We start from the raw sequence: 24,785 nt of genomic DNA, 5'->3' as shown, positions 1-24,785 counted from the left end.
GTCCACAACAGTGTTGACTCCATCTGTTTCCTCGGGACAGAACAGGAACAAGTTGGGGAGAATGTTATTTTATAAGGCCTAAGGTAGGATGTTTCGATTAATTTAAATTATTAATCCTTAAATGACAGCAATATCTGTTCAATGTAGCAATACCAATATTGTTTTAGCTCATCTTTAATCCTCCTGGTATCTATGACGAGTTTATTAACTAGACCGAGCAAGTTCTTTATTTGTGTCAATCAACATGATCAATGGTCTCCTCTTTCAAAAAAGATATTTTCCATGCAAAAATTTCAGATTAGATTTGATTAAAACTCTGAAGAAATGAACTAAGTATGAGTGCTATCTCAATTTAAAGAGTTTCTGCATCAAAAGGGTAAATTTTAAAAATTATCAACCAGTATAAAATTATTGTAATCATAAAAATTGGCAAAATTCAAATCCTACTGAAGAGTAAACTTGAATGCCCCTCAAGCTGGTTTTTTTTTTCATAATTTTGTCCGTGTTTGGTCAGAAAATTATGAAAGTTGGGTTAAGAGTGAAAATTGCAACCATTCTGTCAACTTAAAAAAAACTGGACAGCTAACTATGGAGTCATCAACCTTGAATTTTTTATTTCTTTTTACAAATTTGTCAGATTTGACTAATATCATGGAAACAATAGGAGCTAATTTATAAGTGAAAACGCTTGTTGCTCATTGTTCAAGGCTGCACAGTAATTGCTCAAAAGTTTGTGTTTTGGTTTTTATATTTAGATTCTGAGTTAAACTATTGCCTAACACATATTATGTCCTTTTTTGATGTCCACAAAGGATTAAGGTTTTCAAAACAATTCGTCATATACTGATAATGTGACTTTTGTGTGATTGGGGTTAATGTGTAATTAAATATCCTTTAATCATGTCTTTAAAACTTTAATGTAGACGGCTAGAAGAATTTGCATATATGCAGTGACGTTACGCACGTTATTGCGTCAATACTGTGAAATCAACCAGTCCACATTGATAAACTGTTTTTCTATAAAATCAAAACAGTTAAGCTATATTAACTTCATATCCATAGACTAGGCAAGTATTACTGTTTCAAAAAAAAACAACAAATTGTTTTATAATATTTTACAATAGTCTAAAATAAGGACAAAAATATTGGCAAAAGTCAAAAATATGCGTTTCAGACGTAACCGACTATACGCATAATAATTTTTACAGGGGTGTTTGTGCTCTTCGAATCATTGTCAAATCCGCGAAAATTTGCATGTGTGTAATGTGTCATATATAAAGTATTACAACATTACTTAATATGCGTTGATGCAACGGCTAAAGCTAATTTTTTGCAAAAATAAATAGTCTTCACCACGGTCAGATTTCGGGAAAGGATAAGATTATATGAAATTTCGTTTTCATAAATCATGCTCACAAAAGTACACAGATAGACCATTTCAAAACCCAATAAATACAGCACTCACACCACAAATAAAAATGCAATAGCTTCTGGTAAATGTCCAATGTCGAATTTCGCCGGCTTTTAACAAGTAAACTGTCAGTTGCGACGTCATTTATTAAAAAAATCGATTTGTTGCCTACAAAATAGTGCTTTTCCGTAATTGTACTTTAACCCTATGAAACAGTTTCATACTTTTGATAATTTTCATAGTCAATACTACTTCGTTTTTAAACAAATCCAATGTCTTCCAAGTTTGTCCAGTGAACGATTTTTTTACGTTTTCAACGTTGCCGATTCGGGACGCTATTTATTAGATCGAATGTTTTGTTAGTTTTGTGTTTTGGTGTTAAACGCAACTTGTATCGCCCTTGGTTGAATCATATCGGAAAGTTTTGTATGGTAGATGAAGTCGGAGAACCTTGGTTGTAATATAAATTTTAAACCCGTGGAACAGACTCGCATAATACACCAAATAATATCCACAATGTTGTTACAAATCTTCCTGGCCGAGACCTATCGTGTTACAATTGTGATAACTGATTTAATGGAGCAATATACGATTGTGAGAAATAGAAAGTTAAAATAAAATTGTTGTGCCTGAAGAGTTACACCTCGATATCATACAAAACTTTTCTCCGTTATTAAAAAAAAGTAAAGTGTACTTTTTAAGTCAGACACGTTTAGCTTGTAATCCAACACACACTTTTTTTTTATTAAAGAAAAATGGATATCTTCCTCCTTCTCGGATTTAAATGGGGAAACATTGCATGTTATTACGTTCTATGTCATTTGGTCTCTGGTAGAGAGTTGTCTCATTAGCACTAACACCACTTCTTATTTGTATATAGACCCTATTATCTTACTCAAATACAAATATTGTCTTGTTTGATGCTTGCGTAGCTTCCAGTGGGAAATATTTCATGCATATTCCGTACAGCCAAACATTAAGAAGTATCCATATTGATGTGCAGAAAAAAATTGCCAAGGAAAACAAAATATTCTCGTTTATCTGCGTAAAATTGAGACGCAATATCGTGCAAAACGTCATTATACTTCACAAATGTCCTTATGCTTTTAATTAATATGATTATAGTTTACCTTGCAGGTAAATTCACAGTAAAAGCAAGTGTTCTAGAGGAATCTCCATCAAACTTCCTAGTTAGACTTATAAGTGAAAGGTGAATAGGAGCCATAGAGGAAAGCATGAAAAGGTCTTTAACGCCTATAGAAGCAAGTAGTATACTGTCTGTATTGATTATTCTCTGTTACCCAGACACTTAAATTTTGGGTATTCTGGGTATACGCAACGGTAACAAATCTTGTGTCAGATTTCTGTCGCAGAATCGGAACAACTTGGGTTTTCCCATGATATAGAAAAACTACCGATAGTCTCCGATATAATATTGTGACCAACAAAATCCAACATGGCAGCCTCCATAATATATGATATTCAATTAAATTTTCAACTGCAATTTGTTAGAGGGTCACAGAGTGTTTGTGGTGTTGCCAACGGAATGTTTGCACAGGACTTCCTGAATTATTCAAAAAGGAACACTATAAAAGCCGTTTTGGTTATCTCTCCATTGGTACCTCTGATGAAAGACTAGAGAGAACAATTTGTTCAACAAGGAAAAGAGTGGGTATCGTGGAGAAAAACTAGATAAAGGTATGAAATAAGTTTTTTTTCAATGTATTGCAACCGTTCAATATGAGCAATGCTATACTTGAAGCAATTCTGAAATAAATATAATGTAGGTTAGTCCAAATAAATGTACTATTCCTTCACTAGCAGGATGCGATGCAAGACGTTTCAGCCATACTTGATATGGTAGTTTCGGCAATAAGCTTTTTTTAATGAAGATTATAATTTGGGGAAAGAAATATACCACAAACGGATATGAAAAATACATAAATCGTGCAAACCTGTCACTAATGAAATTCCTGTTATTGAATGTTTTCTATTCTTTATTATCAAAAATAAAATCATTAAGAGCATTACGTTAAAGTCGTACGTAAAGTACACTATTGTTCCCCGCGTGACGCGTTGGGCCCAGGAAGGGGGTATAAATTGGTTGATTAGATGCTAAACGTCCAGTGGCAAATATTTCATGCATGTTCAGGACGAGAATAAATTAACAATAAATGTAATAGGAAGGTCCAGTTCTTAGATGAAGATTGGGGAAATTTGGACTGCCACGGGAATCTCAGGGTATATTGGATAGGGACAGAAAAAAACCTGCAAAGAGCGTGGCACTCTCTTTAAACGAGGCATCGGTTTTGACGTCCACATTCAGACCGGACGTGGCTGTGAACTTGTACATCCCACACAGTTAAACGGACGCCCCACTTTAACGAGGATTTTACTGCCGGTCGGAGGGAGACCAATGGTGACTATATTTCTATTCCCCAGTCACCCTTGGGGTCATGCAATTTTGAGCTAATATGGAGAATTAGATGTTTCAGAGAAACCAGTCAACTGATGATTATAATACTTTGCATACTCACTGTCTGTATGACATTATGAACTCGGATGATTTTTAGTCTAAGCTGAATATCTTTAATGAAGTTATTGAAATGCTGCTAATAGAGAATTAAAGATGCTCCACCTTTGTCATATTTTGTTAATGTATAAGAGAATGATCTCTTTTTTGTTGATGTATCATTTCATTCTCTCCTGTTAGTTCATGAAAAATAATGAAACAATACTATATTGTGTTAGAAATAAGGCTGATTATGAACATGGAGTAGAAACAATATCAGCCTCAAGGAGAAGTAAACACATCAGATGAGGAGGGAATATATAACATGTACATCATAATGCTGAAAGATATTTGCCAAAAGAATACAAAATTCTGGGGTCCTCTTCGTTACATTCAGATAAAATTTTATTGTTTCTGATTTTTGTTTTTATTTCTAATACTGAAGTGCTCAAGTTCAGAAAAATGTTAAAAACATCCCTCTAACAACTCCGTAATAGTTGAACAACCTTTCCATGCTTTCTGCGAGGATAAATGATCTGTTGATAACACATAACTGATTCCATCTGGAAAACAGAGGATTTCTATAAAACCAAATTAATAATCAGATAAAAGGTAAAGGGCTTTCAACCTTGAAATGGTCGACCGACTTATTTTGTTTTCAGAATAAAACATCAAAAAATAGCTTCAAGAAATCATTTCAATACAGAGATATTGGTATTTTTGAAACAACACAACCAACTTCAGATAGAAATAACTTTAAGAATAGAGTGAACATTTGAATTCACAATAGGTGTTTGGATAATATAAATTTAGACAATTTATTGAAATATCTCGTGCAAAGAAAAAGTTATTTAGTTTTTCAATTATTGTGAAGAAGACAAAGCAAATCAGTCCAATAAGGTTAACTATTCAAAAGGTGAGCATGACACAATTCCAAAATTTTCAAAAAACTACACCTCCATGAAAAGTTTGTACATTCAAACGAAGCTTAGGAACAAAATCGGATGAGGATGTTTCAGTCACTCCAGTCACATTTTTATATCATATGTGCATAGATTCGACATCAGCATTTTATAAGTGACACCTTATTTCCTTCCACAATTACATGGGTATCCAGCAATAACAGAAACTGAAAAATTGAGAATATACAGTTGAAACAATATATAAAGCAACACCACTGCCTAATGAAATGAAACTATTTCACCTGTATGTCGAACCTTATTTTATACTTCTGTCTTAACAATGGACTTTTGGAGCCTCATGAAATGTTCAATAGTGACAAAAGCATTTCATTTTATGCCATGAGAAAAAATATATTCTTTTTTGTCAAATATTCAAAATTTAGCTTCCACGAAGAAGTTACATTCAGATATAGATAATATATACGCGTCGAATTGAATTTTAAAGATTTGAATAATCTTTCCCCGAGTTTTCTCCAAAATAATAACTAAAAAAGCATATCCCTTTGATAGTTTTTTGTTGGTTTACTAGCATTTAATTCTTAATTTCAGGTTCAACCTTTCGTCTCTACATATTTACAAATAAGATATTTTCGGCACACAGACGTTAATTAACTGCAAGTTCAAGGCCGCGAAAGTTGCTCCCCCATAGGCTTATAGTAATAAAGACAGTATTTTGAAGAAAAATAAAACAGACAAACGAGATATTCATTTTGATAAATAGTATAAAAGACAACTATTAAAGACCGACAATCAAAAAAGAAAAGAATGTATCAATGTTTTCCATAAAACAGTTAATGAAGGGAGATAATTCTACATCTAAAATGATTAATCTGCACCAACTATTAAATACACGTACAAGTAATACGAAATACCGCGCAAGTTTTACTAAATTTCATTCAAATCTGTATTTAACCATTTACATACTATAAAGATTTGCATCAAGATTTTATTTCTTTTTATATTTACAGAAAAATCCAGCTAGATCGGCATGACAGAAGAGAGCAGATAACTGAAAACACTGGAAATGTTCATGCATGCTCAAGACGAGAACAAATCAACACTGAATACAATAGGTACGTCCTGTAACAAGGGCGGTCTGGGATATAGGTCGGGAAATTTGGACTGCCACTGGAAAATGATAGTAATTCGATTAAGACAGCGATTTTAACATGTAACAGGTCACCTACAGATCCCCATGGCAATCTGCTTCGAATTTGACGTTCCCATTCTGACCGGATGTGGCTGCGAACATATACGTCCCGCACAGCCTAACGGACGCCCCACTCTTGCAATGGTTTTACTGCGGGTCGGAAGAGCACCAACATGACTATTTCTATTCCCCAGTCACCCTTGGGGTCATGCAATTTTGAACTAATATGGAGAATTAGATGTTTCAGAGAAACCAGTCAACTGATGATTATAATACTTTGCATACTCAATGCCTGTATGACATTATTAACTCGGATGATTGTTAGTCTAAGCTGAATATCTCTAATAAAGTTATTGAAATGCTGCTAATAGAGAATTAAAGATGCTCCACCTTTGTCATATTTTGTTAATGTATGAGAGAATGATCTCTTTTTAGTTGATGTATCATTTCATTCTCTCCTGTCTGTTCATGAAAAATAATGAAACAATACTATATTGTGTTAGAAATAGGACTGATTATGAACATGGAGTAGAAACAATATCAGCCTCAAGGAGAAGTAAACACATCAGATGAGGAGGGAATATATAACATGTACATCATAATGCTGAAAGATATTTGCCAAAAGAATACAAAATTCTGGGGTCCTCTTCGTTACATTCAGATAAAATTTTATTGTTTCTGATTTTTGTTTTTATTTCTAATACTGAAGTGCTCAAGTTCAGAAAAATGTTGAAAACATCCCTCTTACAACTCCGTAATAGTTGAACAACCTTTCCATGCTTTCTGCGAGGATAAATGATCTGTTGATAACACATAACTGATTCCATCTGGAAAACAGAGGATTTCTATAAAACCAAATTAATAATCAGATAAAAGGTAAAGGGCTTTCAACCTTGAAATGGTCGACCGACTTATTTTGTTTTCAGAATAAAACATCAAAAAATAGCTTCAAGAAATCATTTCAATACAGAGATATTGGTATTTTTGAAACAACACAACCAACTTCAGATAGAAATAACTTTAAGTATAGAGTGAACATTTGAATTCACAATAGGTGTTTGGATAATATAAATTTAGACAATTTATTGAAATATCTCGTGCAAAGAAAAAGTTATTTAGTTTTTCAATTATTGTGAAGAAGACAAAGCAAATCAGTCCAATAAGGTTAACTATTCAAAAGGTGAGCATGACACAATTCCAAAATTTTCAAACAACTACACCTCCATGAAAAGTTTGTACATTCAAACGAAGCTTAGGAACAAAATCGGATGAGGATGTTTCAGTCACTCCAGTCACATTTTTATATCATATGTGCATAGATTCGACATCAGCATTTTATAAGTGACACCTTATTTCCTTCCACAATTACATGGGTATCCAGCAATAACAGAAACTGAAAAATTGAGAATATACAGTTGAAACAATATATAAAGCAACACCACTGCCTAATGAAATGAAACTATTTCACCTGTATGTCGAACCTTATTTTATACTTCTGTCTTAACAATGGACTTTTGGAGCCTCATGAAATGTTCAATAGTGACAAAAGCATTTCATTTTATGCCATGAGAAAAAATATATTCTTTTTTGTCAAATATTCAAAATTTAGCTTCCACGAAGAAGTTGCATTCAGATATAGATAATATATACGCGTCGAATTGAATTTTAAAGATTTGAATAATCTTTCCCCGAGTTTTCTCCAAAATAATAACTAAAAAAGCATATCCCTTTGATAGTTTTTTGTTGGTTTACTAGCATTTAATTCTTAATTTCAGGTTCAACCTTTCGTCTCTACATATTTACAAATAAGATATTTTCGGCACACAGACGTTAATTAACTGCAAGTTCAAGGCCGCGAAAGTTGCTCCCCCATAGGCTTATAGTAATAAAGACAGTATTTTGAAGAAAAATAAAACAGACAAACGAGATATTCATTTTGATAAATAGTATAAATGACAACTATTAAAGACCGACAATCAAAAAAGAAAAGAATGTATAAATGTTTTCCATAAAACAGTTAATGAAGGGAGATAATTCTACATCTAAAATGATTAATCTGCACCAATTATTAAATACACGTACAAGTAATACGAATTACCGCGCAAGTTTTACTAAATTTCATTCAAATCTGTATTTAACCATTTACATACTATAAAGATTTGCATCAAGATTTTATTTCTTTTTATATTTACAGAAAATTCCAGCTAGATCGGCATGACAGAAGAGAGCAGATAACTGAAAACACTGGAAATGTTCATGCATGCTCAAGACGAGAACAAATCAACACTGAATACAATAGGTACGTCCTGTAACAAGGGCGGTCTGGGATATAGGTCGGGAAATTTGGACTGCCACTGGAAAATGATAGTAATTCGATTAAGACAGCGATTTTAACATGTAACAGGTCACCTACAGATCCCCATGGCAATCTGCTTCGAATTTGACGTTCCCATTCTGACCGGATGTGGCTGCGAACATATACGTCCCGCACAGCCTAACGGACGCCCCACTCTTGCAATGGTTTTACTGCGGGTCGGAAGAGCACCAACATGACTATTTCTATTCCCCAGTCACCCTTGGGGTCATGCAATTTTGAACTAATATGGAGAATTAGATGTTTCAGAGAAACCAGTCAACTGATGATTATAATACTTTGCATACTCAATGCCTGTATGACATTATTAACTCGGATGATTTTTAGTCTAAGCTGAATATCTCTAATAAAGTTATTGAAATGCTGCTAATAGAGAATTAAAGATGCTCCACCTTTGTCATATTTTGTTAATGTATGAGAGAATGATCTCTTTTTAGTTGATGTATCATTTCATTCTCTCCTGTCTGTTCATGAAAAATAATGAAACAATACTATATTGTGTTAGAAATAGGACTGATTATGAACATGGAGTAGAAACAATATCAGCCTCAAGGAGAAGTAAACACATCAGATGAGGAGGGAATATATAACATGTACATCATAATGCTGAAAGATATTTGCCAAAAGAATACAAAATTCTGGGGTCCTCTTCGTTACATTCAGATAAAATTTTATTGTTTCTGATTTTTGTTTTTATTTCTAATACTGAAGTGCTCAAGTTCAGAAAAATGTTGAAAACATCCCTCTTACAACTCCGTAATAGTTGAACAACCTTTCCATGCTTTCTGCGAGGATAAATGATCTGTTGATAACACATAACTGATTCCATCTGGAAAACAGAGGATTTCTATAAAACCAAATTAATAATCAGATAAAAGGTAAAGGGCTTTCAACCTTGAAATGGTCGACCGACTTATTTTGTTTTCAGAATAAAACATCAAAAAATAGCTTCAAGAAATCATTTCAATACAGAGATATTGGTATTTTTGAAACAACACAACCAACTTCAGATAGAAATAACTTTAAGTATAGAGTGAACATTTGAATTCACAATAGGTGTTTGGATAATATAAATTTAGACAATTTATTGAAATATCTCGTGCAAAGAAAAAGTTATTTAGTTTTTCAATTATTGTGAAGAAGACAAAGCAAATCAGTCCAATAAGGTTAACTATTCAAAAGGTGAGCATGACACAATTCCAAAATTTTCAAACAACTACACCTCCATGAAAAGTTTGTACATTCAAACGAAGCTTAGGAACAAAATCGGATGAGGATGTTTCAGTCACTCCAGTCACATTTTTATATCATATGTGCATAGATTCGACATCAGCATTTTATAAGTGACACCTTATTTCCTTCCACAATTACATGGGTATCCAGCAATAACAGAAACTGAAAAATTGAGAATATACAGTTGAAACAATATATAAAGCAACACCACTGCCTAATGAAATGAAACTATTTCACCTGTATGTCGAACCTTATTTTATACTTCTGTCTTAACAATGGACTTTTGGAGCCTCATGAAATGTTCAATAGTGACAAAAGCATTTCATTTTATGCCATGAGAAAAAATATATTCTTTTTTGTCAAATATTCAAAATTTAGCTTCCACGAAGAAGTTGCATTCAGATATAGATAATATATACGCGTCGAATTGAATTTTAAAGATTTGAATAATCTTTCCCCGAGTTTTCTCCAAAATAATAACTAAAAAAGCATATCCCTTTGATAGTTTTTTGTTGGTTTACTAGCATTTAATTCTTAATTTCAGGTTCAACCTTTCGTCTCTACATATTTACAAATAAGATATTTTCGGCACACAGACGTTAATTAACTGCAAGTTCAAGGCCGCGAAAGTTGCTCCCCCATAGGCTTATAGTAATAAAGACAGTATTTTGAAGAAAAATAAAACAGACAAACGAGATATTCATTTTGATAAATAGTATAAATGACAACTATTAAAGACCGACAATCAAAAAAGAAAAGAATGTATAAATGTTTTCCATAAAACAGTTAATGAAGGGAGATAATTCTACATCTAAAATGATTAATCTGCACCAACTATTAAATACACGTACAAGTAATACGAATTACCGCGCAAGTTTTACTAAATTTCATTCAAATCTGTATTTAACCATTTACATACTATAAAGATTTGCATCAAGATTTTATTTCTTTTTATATTTACAGAAAAATCCAGCTAGATCGGCATGACAGAAGAGAGCAGATAACTGAAAACACTGGAAATGTTCATGCATGCTCAAGACGAGAACAAATCAACACTGAATACAATAGGTACGTCCTGTAACAAGGGCGGTCTGGGATATAGGTCGGGAAATTTGGACTGCCACTGGAATATGATAGTAATTCGATTAAGACAGCGATTTTAACATGTAACAGGTCACCTACAGATCCCCATGGCAATCTGCTTCGAATTTGACGTTCCCATTCTGACCGGATGTGGCTGCGAACATATACGTCCCGCACAGCCTAACGGACGCCCCACTCTTGCAATGGTTTTACTGCGGGTCGGAAGAGCACCAACATGACTATTTCTATTCCCCAGTCACCCTTGGGGTCATGCAATTTTGAGCTAATATGGAGAATTAGATGTTTCAGAGAAACCAGTCAACTGATGATTATAATACTTTGCATACTCAATGCCTGTATGACATTATGAACTCGGATGATTTTTAGTCTAAGCTGAATATCTCTAATAAAGTTATTGAAATGCTGCTAATAGAGAATTAAAGATGCTCCACCTTTGTCATATTTTGTTAATGTATAAGAGAATGATCTCTTTTTAGTTGATGTATCATTTCATTCTCTCCTGTCTGTTCATGAAAAATAATGAAACAATACTATATTGTGTTAGAAATAGGACTGATTATGAACATGGAGTAGAAACAATATCAGCCTCAAGGAAAAGTAAACACATCAGATGAGGAGGGAATATATAACATGTACATCATAATGCTGAAAGATATTTGCCAAAAGAATACAAACTTCTGGGGTCCTCTTCGTCACATTCAGATAAAATTTTTATTGTTTCTAATTTTTGTTTTTATTTCTAATACTGAAGTGCTCAAGTTCAGAAAAATGTTGAAAACATCCCTCTAACAACTCCGTAATAGTTGAACAACCTTTCCATGCTTTCTGCGAGGATAAATGATCTGTTGATAACACATAACTGATTCCATCTGAAAAACAAAGGATTTCTATAAAACCAAATTAATAATCAGATAAAAGGTAAAGGGCTTTCAACTTGGATATGGTCGACTGACTTATTTTGTTTTCAGAATAAAACATAAAAAAAATAGCTTCAAGAAATCATTTCAATACAGAGATATTGGTATTTTTGAAACAACACAACCAACTTCAGATAGAAATAACTTTAAGAATAGAGTGAACATTTGAATTCACAATAGGTGTTTGGATAATATAAATTTAGACAATTTATTTAAATATCTCGTGCAAAGAAAAAGTTATTTAGTTTTTCAATTATTGTAAAGAAGACAAAGCAAATCAGTCCAATAAGGTTAACTATTCAAAAGGTGAGCATGACACAATTCCAAAATTTTCAAAAAACTACACCTCCATGAAAAGTACATTCAAACGAAGCTTAGGAACAAAATAAGTAATAGTACCTGACTTTGGCATCAAACCGGAAGTGACGTCATAGATAAAAAAACAAGGTATTCAGGAAAAAAATGGCGAGCACCATTTTTTTTTCCTGAATACCTTGTTTTTTATCTATGACGTCACTTCCGGTTTGATGCCAAAGCTCAGGTACTATTACTTGGGGGGTAAATAAGGGGGGTGGGTAAAAAAAAAGGGGGTGGGTAAAAAAGGGGGGTCAACTATTTATTTATAGGTCTATTTTTATAGATATATTTATTTATAGATGCATTAGGGACTTGTGACCCGTAATGTTAATAATAACATTAGTTGCATTAAAAATTTTTAATCAAAAAATTTTTAAAATTTTTACATTTTTTTGAATTTTTATTTACTTACCTGAGCTAATAACATTTTTATTATAAATATTTTATCGAGACATATAATAATTAAAAGATACCTTACTTAATTAAAGGTATATAAATAACAAAATTAAAAATATTTAATCAAACTATTAAAAAAAGAAAAAAGAAAACATGGCAACTTTTTTAAATGAAAATTTTATTTCAACAAAAGTTCCTGATGAATTACAATTATTTAAATGTAATGATAATCAATTAGCTATTGAAGAAGAATTTAATCAAACGATTAAACCTAATACAAATATTAGCTTTAATTCAGATATAACTTTTAATTTTAATACTGGAAATTTATTATTTTGTCCTTACAAATCCTACTTTCATTTAGCTTTTAATACAAAAACTACAGCAGGAATTCCTCCAAAATTAATTGACAAAACATCTGTAATTGATTTTCCTTTAAATACATTTTTTAAACAGTGTGAAATTTATATTAATGGAACTTTAATATCTACTACTAGTCCTTATTTTCATATAGAAAGTTGAAAGTTATATTCATAAAATAATTACAGGAGGTAAAAATACAGATGAAAGTACAGGTTTTTATGGATATAATAATTCTGCTTGGGGTACTAATAATCAAGTTCAAAAATTATAACAAACTACTCCAAGTCATTTTTATGGAAAATTATATTCTCCATTTTTCTTTATAAAAAAATATTTACCTTCTAATATAAATATTGAAATACGCTTACATTTAAACAATTCAAAATTTTTATTATTTGAAGAAGCAGGAACTGTTTTACCTTTAATTGAATTAGAACTATTAGAATTTCATGCTGCAATGATTAAAATACAAGAACCTGTAACCGTAGCTTTAGAAACAGAAATGATAAAACAACCAGCTTTATATTGTTCCAATGATTGTTATACAAAAACCCAATCAGTACCAGTAGGTACAAGCTTAATTAATATGTTTAATGTTTTTGATTATTGTCCTAAATATTTATTTATATTTTGTGTTAAAACAGAAGATTTAGCTAATGATGCTTCAAAAAATCCTTTTGCTTATCAAAGTATGAATATAAGTGAAATAAATTTATATGTAAATGGACTTTTAAAAGATGGAGATACAAAAAAATATGATGGTAATTATAGAGAAAATTTATTTATATTATCTAATATTATGAAGAAAGAATATGATATAAATAAAAATAAAGTAAAATTAGTTAATATAAAACAAACAATAAGTGCTACTGAAGCTCCTTTATATTCTTTTATTTTAAAACCTCATTTAACAGAAGATTATATTCATTTAAAAAAACCAGAAAAAGTATCTTTAGAAATAAAATTATCAGCCTCAACAACTAAAGAATATTTAGTATATATAGTAGGTTATTTTCAAAATATGTTTGACATTACAAAACAACGTTTAGTAACAAAGTATATAACATTTACACTCTTCTTCAGTTATTTCATTTTTAGCACAATAATTACATAAAGGAAATTTTAATTTATCATCATCATATTATTGAGGTAATACAGGTATAAATAATTTACGAGGAGGTAATATATATCTTTGTTTTATTGGACGTTTATCAATTGTTTTTTCTTCTAATTTTAACCGTTGATCCTTTAAAGCTTTTTCTATACGAGATTCACACATTGTATCAAATACAGGAACCCCTTTTTTTTTTTACTTCTTTAACTTTTTGTATTATTTCTTCAGCTTTAGTTTTATATTCCATACCTTTTTTAATAAAATCCCCAATTTTTTTACCTTTATCTATTAAATTATTCCAATTTGTACTTGTTATTACTTTACCTATTTTAGTAAAAGCACTCATTTTTTACGTAAATGTAAAACTAAATTAATTTGTAAAGTTTTATCTGTTTTATCAATTCCTTCAGTCCAAAAATGTAATGTTTGTAAACCTGTATAACTTACGGGGTAATATATTACAGGATATATACTTAATAAACTACCGTTAAAAGGTCCTGTATATAAACAATGATATTTTTTTTCGTTTAAAAGAGAAAGACTATCAATAAAGTCACAGCTTATAATTAAATCAGTAACTCTGGTAGTTTTAGAAATATGTATTGAAAGTAAAGCAACTTCCGTATATCTATTACACCTATTGTTACATTCATATTTTTGTTTATTTCCATTTCTTGATATGAATTTAAAACTCTTTCTATTTCTTTAAAAATATAATCAGAAGAAATTAAATAAAGAGGTTGTGGTACAATAATAATATCATCATTTAAATCAGGATGTCTAATAATAATTTTAATTAAATCATTTTTTACATATTTTTTTTTTTATTTTATCTATTATTTTATCAAATACATTTTTTATTTTTTTATTTGCTTTTAAAATTGTGTTATCATTCCAGGAATCTCCAAATTTTAAATTATAGGTAGTATCAATTATAGTTCCTTTTGCAAATAATCTTTCATCTTTTTTTTCAAATATGTACTGTAAAATAAAAAAATAAAAAAATTAGTAATATATAATACTTACACTTAATTCATCTAAATCATCATCACTATCTTCATCACCTACTACTAAATTTCTATGACTAGTTGAAGGAACAATCTATAAAAAAATAATTTTTTTAAATTATTAGCGTTTCAAATTATTAACGTTTTTTATTAATAACGTTATTTTTTAAAAAAAAATTATTAAAAAATTTAAAAAAAATATTTTTTTACTTACATCATCCTCATCTATCTCTTCCATTTCCTTCTGCTCTTTCCTTTTTCTTTTAAGGGCCTTGCCCTTACCTTTCCCTGCAACTTTTCCTTTACCAATTTCTGGCATTGTCAAATTATCTTGGGTATTATTCTAAAAAAAATATGAATGCATTTAATTTATATTAAAATAAAGAGTTTGTTTATAATCTCTAAAATAAAAATAATAATCTTTAAATAAAAAAATACTTACATTCTTAGGAGTTTCTTTTACTTCATCCTCGTCACTATACTTTGTAAACAAATTATGTAGCATGTCATCATCTTCATTTTCTTCTTCTCCTTCAGGTTTTACTACTTCCTCTGTTACATCATCATTCATGATTATTACTTCTTCAAGTTCATTATCTCCAAGATATAGGGGATTAAGGCTTGATCAAGTACTGGTACTTCTTCTTCTTTAACAATCATTTTTTGGCATCAAACCGGAAGTGACGTCAAAACAGTGTTAAAACAGAAGATTTAGCTAATGATGCTTCAAAAAATCCTTTTGCTTATCAAAGTATGAATATAAGTGAAATAAATTTATATGTAAATGGACTTTTAAAAGATGGAGATACAAAAAAATATGATGGTAATTATAGAGAAAATTTATTTATATTATCTAATATTATGAAGAAAGAATATGATATAAATAAAAATAAAGTAAAATTAGTTAATATAAAACAAACAATAAGTGCTACTGAAGCTCCTTTATATTCTTTTATTTTAAAACCTCATTTAACAGAAGATTATATTCATTTAAAAAAACCAGAAAAAGTATCTTTAGAAATAAAATTATCAGCCTCAACAACTAAAGAATATTTAGTATATATAGTAGGTTATTTTTAAAATATGTTTGACATTACAAAACAACGTTTAGTAACAAAGTATATAACATTTACACTCTTCTTAAGTTATTTCATTCTAAGCACAATAATTACATAAAGGAAATTTTAATTTATCATCATCATATTATTGAGGTAATACAGGTATAAATAATTTACGAGGAGGTAATATATATCTTAAAAGTTTGTTTTATTGGACGTTTATCAATTGTTTTTTCTTCTAATTTTAACCGTTGATCCTTTAAAGCTTTTTCTATACGAGATTCACACATTGTATCAAATACAGGAACCCCTTTTTTTTTTACTTCTTTAACTTTTTGTATTATTTCTTCAGCTTTAGTTTTATATTCCATACCTTTTTTAATAAAATCCCCAATTTTTTTACCTTTATCTATTAAATTATTCCAATTTGTACTTGTTATTACTTTACCTATTTTAGTAAAAGCACTCATTTTTTACGTAAATGTAAAACTAAATTAATTTGTAAAGTTTTATCTGTTTTATCAATTCCTTCAGTCCAAAAATGTAATGTTTGTAAACCTTTATAACTTACGGGGTAATATATTACAGGATATATACTTAATAAACTACCGTTAAAAGGTCCTGTATATAAACAATGATATTTTTTTTCGTTTAAAAGAGAAAGACTATCAATAAAGTCACAGCTTATAATTAAATCAGTAACTCTGGTAGTTTTAGAAATATGTATTGAAAGTAAAGCAACTTCCGTATATCTATTACACCTATTGTTACATTCATATTTTTGTTTATTTCCATTTCTTGATATAAATTTAAAACTCTTTCTATTTCTTTAAAAATATAATCAGAAGAAATTAAATAAAGAGGTTGTGGTACAATAATAATATCATCATTTAAATCAGGATGTCTAATAATAATTTTAATTAAATCATTTTTTACATATTTTTTTTTTATTTTATCTATTATTTTATCAAATACATTTTTTGTTTTTTCATTTGCTTTTAAAATTGTGTTATCATTCCAGGAATCTCCAAATTTTAAATTATAGGTAGTATCAATTATAGTTCCTTTTGCAAATAATCTTTCATCTTTTTTTTCAAATATGTACTGTAAAATAAAAAAATAAAAAAATTAGTAATATATAATACTTACACTTAATTCATCTAAATCATCATCACTATCTTCATCACCTACTACTAAATTTCTATGACTAGTTGAAGGAACAATCTATAAAAAAAATGATTTTTTTAAATTATTAGCGTTTCAAATTATTTCCGTTTTTTATTAATAACGTTATTTTTAAAAAAAAAATTTAAAAAAAATTTTAAAAAAATATTTTTTTACTTACATCATCCTCATCTATCTCTTCCATTTCCTTCTGCTCTTTCCTTTTTCTTTTAAGGGCCTTGCCCTTACCTTTCCCTGCAACTTTTCCTTTACCAATTTCTGGCATTGTCAAATTATCTTGGGTATTATTCTAAAAAAAATATGAATGCATTTAATTTATATTAAAATAAAGAGTTTTTTTATAATCTCTAAAATAAAAATAATAATCTTTAAATAAAAAAAAATTACATTCTTAGGAGTTTCTTTTACTTCATCCTTGTCACTATAATTTGTAAACAAATTATGTAGCATGTCATCATCTTCATTTTCTTCTTTGTCATTCAGGTTTTACTACTTCCTCTGTTACATCATCATTCATGATTATTACTTCTTCAAGTTCATTATCCAAGATATAGGGGATTAAGGCTTGATCAAGTACTGGTACTTCTTCTTCTTTAACAAATCCCCAAGGGTGACTGGGGAATAGAAGTATGGTCACCATTGGTCTTCCTCCGACCGGCGGTAAAACCCTCGCTAAAGTGGGGCGTCCGTTTGGCTGTGCGGGATGTACAAATTTGCAGCCACGTCCGGTCAGAATGGGGACGTTAAATCCGATGTCTCGTGTAAAGAGAATGCCACGCTCTTTGCACGTTAAGAACCCTTGCAACAACTCTTTGAGGGGTCCGTAGGTGACCTGTCGCAAGGCTAAATTTCTGTCCCTATCCAATATACCCTCATTTCCCGTGGCAGTCTAAATTTCTCCGACCTTAATCCCTTAATCTATTACAGAACCTACCTATTGTATTTATTGTGAACTTGTTCTCGTCCTGAATATGCATGAAATATTTGCCACTGGACGTTAAGCAACCAACAATCAATCAATCAATCAATCTTCTTTAACAATCATTTTTTGGCATCAAAGCGGAAGTGACGTCATAGATAAAAGGCGAGGCGCCATTTTTTCTCCAGAATACCTTGTTTTTTTATCTATGACGTCACTTCCGGTTTGATGCCAAAGTCAGGTACTATTACTTCAAAATCGGATGAGGATGTTTCAGTCTCTCCAGTCACATTTTTATATCATATGTGCATAGATTCGACATCAGCATTTTATAAGTGACACCTTATTTCCTTCCGCAATCACATGAGTATCCAGCAATAACAGAAACTGAAAAATTGAGAAAATACAGATGAAACAATATATAAAGCAACACCACTGCCTAATGAAATGAAACTATTTCACCTGTATGTCGACCCTTATTTTATACTTCTGTCTTAACAATGGACTTTTGGAGCCTCATGAAATGTTCAATAGTGACAAAAGCATTTCATTTTATATCATGAGAAAAAATATATTTTTTTTGTCAAATATTTAAATTTAGCTTCCACGAAGAAGTTGCATTCAGATATAGATAATATATACGCGTCGAATTGAATTTTAAAGATTTGAATAATCTTTCCCAGAGTTTTCTCCAAAATAATAACTAAAAAAGCATATCCCTCTGATAGTTTTTTGTTGGTTTACTAGCATTTAATTCTTAATGTCAAGTTCAAGCTTTCGTCTCTACATATTTACAAATAAAATATTTTCGGCACACAGACGTTAATTAACTGCAAATACAAGGCCGCGAAAGTTGCTCCCCCATAGGCTTATAGTAATTTAGACAGTATTATGAAGAAAAATAAAACAGACAAACGAGATATTCATTTTGATAAATAGTATAAAAGACAACTATTAAAGACCGACAATAAAAAAAGAAAAGAATGTATAAATGTTTTCCATAAAACCGTTAATGAAGGGAGATAATTCTACATCTAAAATGATTAATCTGCACCAATTATTAAATACACGTACAAGTAATACGAATTACCGTGCAAGTTTTATTAAATTTCATTCAAATCTGTATTTAACCGTTTACATACTATAAAGATTTGCATCAAGATTTTATTTCTTTTTATATTTACAGAAAAATCCAGCTAGATCGGCATGACAGAAGAGAGCAGATAACTGAATACACTGGAAATGTTCATGCATGCTCAAGACGAGAACAAATCAACACTGAATACAATAGGTACGTCCTGTAATAAGGGCGGTCTGTGATATAGGTCGGGAAATTTGGACTGCCACAGGAAAATGATAGTAATTCGATTAAGACAGCAATTTTGCCATGTAACAGGTCACCTAGAGATCCCCATGGCAATCTGCTTCGAACTTAACGTTCCCATTCTGACCGGATGTGGCTGCGAACATATACGTCCCGCACAGCCTAACGGACGCCCCACTCTTGCAATGGTTTTACTGCGGGTCGGAAGAGCACCAAAGTGACCATATTTCTATTCTCCAGTCACCCTTTGGGAAAGGGACAGTTGTGTACCTTATTAATCATACTTTCATTCAACATTACGGACTCGGACGGGATGTAACAGTTGATGAAAGAATTTATGGTTTCAAAGGAAGAGACAGTCTTGTCCAATATATCCCAGCCAAGAAGAGGCATTACTGGGGTCCAAAAATATTCCTCCTAGCCGAGTCTGATACTTGTAATATTCACCAGATGAGTTTATATACATGAATGTGTAACAGGTAGTGCATCCAATCCAGCGCAAATAAAACAATAACACAATGAAAACGTTATAGTTTTACTGTTTAAAGAAAGTCCTTAAAATCTATCTTTAGTCCGACTTTTCAACTTTAAACGGCACGATATTTCAAGCTTTTATCATTTATCAAACAAGAAAAACATAATAAATAAAAAGAATTTTTTTCTTAACAAAAAAAATGTTAAACACCACCCCCAGCTGGGTCCAAATGATTAGGTTACGAGACTATAGCTGAACTTGTTAGACTCACTTCAACAGAAATTATAACGTTGCCCTGAACAACTTCTTCTGTAGTTCTACATTATGTCACTATTTACTTGAAAATGGAACATATGTGACTGGCACAGCACTATACTACAGATGGATTGAATGTTGGCAAGCATTTCATGCATGTTCAGAACTCAGACACTAAAATGTATGCAAAAGGTGGGTCCAGTGATAAAGGACGACCGATATGAAGTTCGGGAAAATTTGGAATAGCACAGGAAAATGGGAATAAATATGAAGGGACAGAAATTCATATTACCTTGCACAAATCACCCAACACAGAGTTGAGATGAAAGGGTTGAGATATGTCTTACGATCTAACGTCCAAATTCCGACCGGACATGGATGCGTACGCACAGCAAAACGGACGCTAAACTTTGCCAAGGGTTTTATTGCCAGTCGGAAGACAACTTAAGTGACCATATTTCTATTCCCCAGTTAACCTTGCGGTACGATGTTATTAGAAGGAATGCCATCATCGTAAATACTTCGCCCTCCAAAATCATGCAAATTCTACTCGTTTTAGTATAAAATTGAAGGCAAGTGACGACTTTATTTTGTTTTATCATAAATACTGCATGATAAAAGACCGTGATATACATAACACTGTGACATGTGTCGGGAATACATGCATGATGATGTTACAAACTGCGACCTGTTTTCACTAAAAAGTTTGAAAACCAGTGCTGGTCAACAAAAAGTGATCTGCTTAAGGTTCATCATAACCTTTTATCAAATATGGCCTTTTTTCACCACAAATTTCACTCTCGAGTACAGACAAACCTGTGCAACTGCCTAAGTTTTAGAGCATGGCTGGAGCTAGATATATAAAATTTAAGTTTCAGAATAATAAAAAGTTAACTGGGTCTGCTATTAATTTTTTTTTCATTCCCGCAGAAGGTGCCAAAATAAATTGAGTTTGGAAAGAGGTTCGAGAGGCTCCCCTCATATAATAAATGTTGCGAGCAAAAATAGGTAATTTAAACTGTGAAACTGAGTGGATCGTATCAAATGAAACACGTGTATTAGTTTATTTTGCTATCTTCTGCAGACTGGAAAAAAATCCAAATCATAATTCAGGTAAGTTTTTGGGTTTTTTTTTTTTGTTTGTTTATACTCAGTTTTGATTTAGAAGAAAAACCGACATGGTTAAAATTACAAATAACACCATTACAAACACAATATCATTTTAATATTCTTGTCTTGGTTAGAGAATACATAAAATAACACCATTACAAACTCAATCCCGATTGAATATTCTTTTACGTGTCTATAAATAAAACAAATCTATTTCATTTTTATAAACTAAAAATTTACCTGTGATTATATAAACGTCACACAAAAATACGTCACTTTTTGCGACGTTGATCCATTCGTGTGACGCGCAGTTTATATGTCGTAAATTCATGGGAGGTGTCCGTTGTTATTCTGCGGTTTACATGTTGTAATGTGCTATATTATATTATTTATTTATGTATTTCTCTGTGCTGAGTGTTCTTGCGTTTGTTTATACTGTATTCCTGTCACGTAGTGTTGTCATTTCAGCGGTATTTTTAACATTGCCATATAACCAGGTTCAACACAACAAATGTCCTGTACCAAGTCAGGAATATGGCAGCTGTTATCTACAGTCCGTTTCTATGTATGTTGGCGTTTGCTTTTGTTGTAGTACAGTGTTTCTGTTGTTCCGTTGTTTTCCTCTTATAGTTGATGTGTTTCCCTCGGTTATAGTTTGCTACCCGGATTTGTTTTTACAAATCCGGGTGACTATTGAACAGCGGTATACTACTGTTGCCTTTATTTAATTTTCTGAAACATCAACTATATATTACTTTCATTTATCTTGGTCCAACCATGCCTTTAAACTTTCCTAGATGCATCAGTTTGTCTGTACTCATAGTAGATTTTGTGGTGTAAACACGGCCATATTTTTCAATTCCTTTTGATGAACCTTAAACAGGTGAATTTCATAAGCAAAATAATTGTTAAGTTTAATGTCCCAAATATCTTATTTACATGTTGCAAAACAAACCTAAAGGTCATTCAATTTTATAATGATATTTCCGTTTTTATTTGACCTTCATGAAAGGCCCACTATCGATCACCTAACTATTTCTATTCCGTGTTAAACCAAAATGAGCTACATTATAACTTTGTATTTCAGATATTGGCAGTTTTGAAACCGTTTAAACATCACCACCAAATTCAGATAAAAATAACATAGAAGATAGAAAACATTCACAACGATGTTTTGATCAAATAAAGGAGTAGGGCATTAAGGCCCGGTTTTGGCCCAAGAAAATAAAATGTTTGACAACTATTTCAAATTGGCACAAAATGTTTGGAAATGCATAGGGTCATGACATATAAATGAATAACATTAAGATTTTTATCTGATGACGTCACAATTACATCATAATATGTATCGTATTCACAAAAAACAATGAAAAATACAGAATTTATGCAGTTTTCCGTCGTTATTTTCATTGTGAAAACATCGTGCGCAGCCAAGAAACATCAAAATAATTTAAGAGAAGCTTTGTTATAACTATTGACGTAATCTCTCCAAATATAAAGTTGTTTCTTGGGTGTGCACATATTTTCCAATCTAATTAGTTATCAAAGGTACCAGGATTATAATTTAATACGCCAGACGCGCGTTTCATCTACATAAGACTCATCAGTAGCGCTCAGATCAAAATAGTTATTAGGCCAAACAAGTACAAAGCTGAGGAGCATTGAGGACCCAAAATTTCTAAAAGTTGTGCCAAATATGGCTAAGGTAATCTCTGCCTGGGATAAGAAAATCTTTAGTATTTCGAAAATTTCATACTTTTGTAAACAGGAAATTTATAAAATGACCACATAATTGATATTCGTGTCAACACCGAAGTGCTGACTACTGGGCTGGTGATACCCTCGGGGACGAAACGTCCACCAGCAGTGGCATCGACCCAATTTACTTAAAATTTTATGAAAAACAAGGAAAATCAAGAACTTTTATAAAATATGCAAATTTTGTCATGGTTTGTTGCCATGGTAACTCGTTTGTTTTTATTTTCTGAATACCTTGTCCCTTAGTCTAGTTTGGACAACTTTAAGAATATGTATTATAACTTTAAAATTTGCAGTAATATTTGGGCCAAATAAGGGCCCGATTGCCCCTATAGATTATATATTGAGTATAGAAAACCACATGACGTTAAAATCTTATCAATAAAGGTCAATAAATATGTCAAACTCGACTAATGCAACGCATTTTCCAACTTTTTTGAGTCGGGACCTTTTTGATCGTAATAAACGCTGTAACATAGTTTTACTTCAATTAAGCACTAAACCTACTTTGCGATCACTAATTATTCATTTACAACTTCTTTTTACGTCCTGACAGACCTGCAGATTTTCTATCAGACCATACCCGAAAGTCCTATAGATGCCAGACCGCACTGAATAAATCATGAATAAATTTGCATACCATCGACTTCCGGTTCCTTTCCAACATACGTCAATCACGACAAGCACCTGTCAAAATGTGCGATATACGAGAATTTTCGTTCGACAAAGCTATTCAATGGATATAAGAAGATGTGGTAAGAGTGCCAATGAGACAACTCTCCATCCAAGTCAAAATTTATAAAGTAAACCATTATAGGTCAAAGTACGGTCTTCAATATGGAGCCTTGGCTCACACCGAACAGCAAGCTGTAAAGGGCCACAAAAATGACTAGTGTAAAACCATTCAAACGGGAAAACCAACGGTCTTATCTATATAAAAAACGAGAAACACTTATGAACCACACCAACAAACGACAACTAATGAACATCAGATTCCTGACTTAGGACAGGTGCAAACAAATGCAGCGGGTTTTAATGGTACCAAACCTTCACCCTTTTTCTGAAACAATAGTGTAACATCACAACATAGAAAGACACACTATAAAATATAAACTGAAATAGCTTAACTTAATCAAAGGACATATAAACACCAGTGAACATACACTGAACAAATAAATTTGACCTAAGATACAATGTTAATACAAAATAAATAAACAAAGGAAAGAATAATAAAAGTAACATTTTATACCGCTATGAAATATTAAACAATTTACCCAAGGCCATAATTTGCTTTTTACAGGCATGTGTGGAACAGGGCAGACAAGTATTGTGAAGTATGAGTATATTTCATCACACATGATCTTAAATTAGTTAAATATGAGTGATAAAACATGATGCAAAAAATACTGAAAATTGGCGCAAGTTACTTTCTGGTCGTATGCCCGGTTTGCCTCGTGGCCCATGAGGCATAAAGATTGTAATTTGATCTTAACATGAAATAGGCAAAAGTAGAATAGGGAAAATATTATTTTTGAAGTATGATTTTATTTTATTCACGTATGAATTAAAATTCTTGATAAAACTTGATGAAAAGATATTGGAACATGTTTCGTTTTTGTCGTATGCCCGGGACGTATGCCTGGTATAGCCTCTTGGTCCTCTCATTTATAATAAAGATTGTGATTAGAATTCAGGCACTGACCATTCATCTTTTAATCGAAAAGGTGGGGGTGAGTTTTTTGTTTTTTCTGAAAAAAAAAGTTTGATTTTGAATTTCTTCAAAAAAAAAATAATTTGTTTC

General features: G+C 31.4%; 1 long non-coding RNA gene across 2 annotated transcripts; it reads left to right on the top strand.

Annotated features, from left to right (window-relative positions):
* The first annotated feature begins 2,784 nt into the window (after nucleotides 1-2,784).
* On the top strand, nucleotides 2,785-24,655 carry LOC127708108 (uncharacterized). Of its 2 annotated transcripts, XR_007985152.1 has the most exons (5): nucleotides 2,785-3,109; nucleotides 5,854-5,958; nucleotides 10,606-10,710; nucleotides 19,249-19,353; nucleotides 24,285-24,655. It is a non-coding gene; the product is annotated as an uncharacterized LOC127708108 (long non-coding RNA). The 2 variants fall into 2 exon arrangements; XR_007985153.1 differs by lacking the exons at nucleotides 2,785-3,109; nucleotides 5,854-5,958 and adding an exon at nucleotides 8,241-8,334.
* The last annotated feature ends 130 nt before the right edge of the window (nucleotides 24,656-24,785 follow it).

Source organism: Mytilus californianus, unplaced genomic scaffold (assembly GCF_021869535.1).
Source record: "Mytilus californianus isolate M0D057914Y unplaced genomic scaffold, xbMytCali1.0.p SCAF_7, whole genome shotgun sequence".
In the NCBI taxonomy this organism is placed as follows: Eukaryota; Metazoa; Mollusca; class Bivalvia; order Mytilida; family Mytilidae; genus Mytilus; species Mytilus californianus.
This window is presented reverse-complemented; position numbering and strand designations above follow the sequence as displayed.